General features: G+C 54.8%; 1 protein-coding gene across 6 annotated transcripts in view; it reads left to right on the forward strand.

The window, feature by feature from the left end:
• The window catches only part of scn8ab (sodium channel, voltage gated, type VIII, alpha subunit b), a 45,363-nt gene that overhangs the window by 969 nt on the left and 43,670 nt on the right, over positions 1–724 (forward strand). The window contains exon 1 of one of the 6 annotated variants that reach the window (XM_017415873.3): positions 152–334. The exons of the other annotated variants lie outside the window; for them this stretch is intronic. The gene's annotated coding sequence lies outside the window, so the exon portion shown is untranslated. Of the gene's footprint in view, positions 1–151; positions 335–724 lie in introns of those variants that run through there. 6 annotated transcript variants of the gene reach the window in all.

A 724-nucleotide genomic window follows, 5' to 3' on the forward strand; every position in this document is an offset into this window, starting at 1 on the left:
CCCCCCAACACACACGCACAAGCACACCGCGCGCTGCCTGATCTCCGAGCCCCATCATGGGCGCGGTCCAGTCCCTCCTGTTTGCAAACATTTCATCTGATGTAACATTGGTGTAAGTTCGCGTGCGCGGCTCGAGCTGGTGCAGATTTGGAGCTGTCAGGACCCAGATCCCAGATTGTGGATCGAACTGACCTACTTGGAGTCAGAACCTATAGCAGCAGACTGCAGCATCCTGGGCGTTTTGGCCCTATAGGAATAACGACTCCGCGCTCCGGATTACGAGCCTTTCGCAGAGGACTGCAGGCTTCAGATGGAGAACAACACTCAGGACATGGTAATAATGTGTGTGTGTGTGTGTGAGAGAGAGAGAGAGAGAGAGCTACTGGGCTTCATCTCAAAGGAAGGAAGTTCTCCCTCATTAAAAAGACGGGGCTGGTTTGCCGTTTCTCAGCAGCCAGCTGTGCTATTCATCTCCATCCTCTGTCTTTTGAGACGCGCTCTCTTACAGAAATGTCCCGTTAATCTTTAGAAACCCCGTCTGCCTCTGGCATGTCCATGTGTTCAGTGACGCCGAGCTGAACTTTATTGGCACACGGAGCGAGCAGGGCTGTCTCTGGAGTTCAGGAGCGGTCCACTTGAGGCAGCTGCAAGCGGCTCGTACCATCTTCTCCTCACGAGCTCCGTTTGTATCCCCGCGACGTCCGGTAGGGGTAACCCCCCCCCC

Source organism: Kryptolebias marmoratus, linkage group LG4 (assembly GCF_001649575.2).
Source record: "Kryptolebias marmoratus isolate JLee-2015 linkage group LG4, ASM164957v2, whole genome shotgun sequence".
NCBI classification, from domain to species: Eukaryota; Metazoa; Chordata; class Actinopteri; order Cyprinodontiformes; family Rivulidae; genus Kryptolebias; species Kryptolebias marmoratus.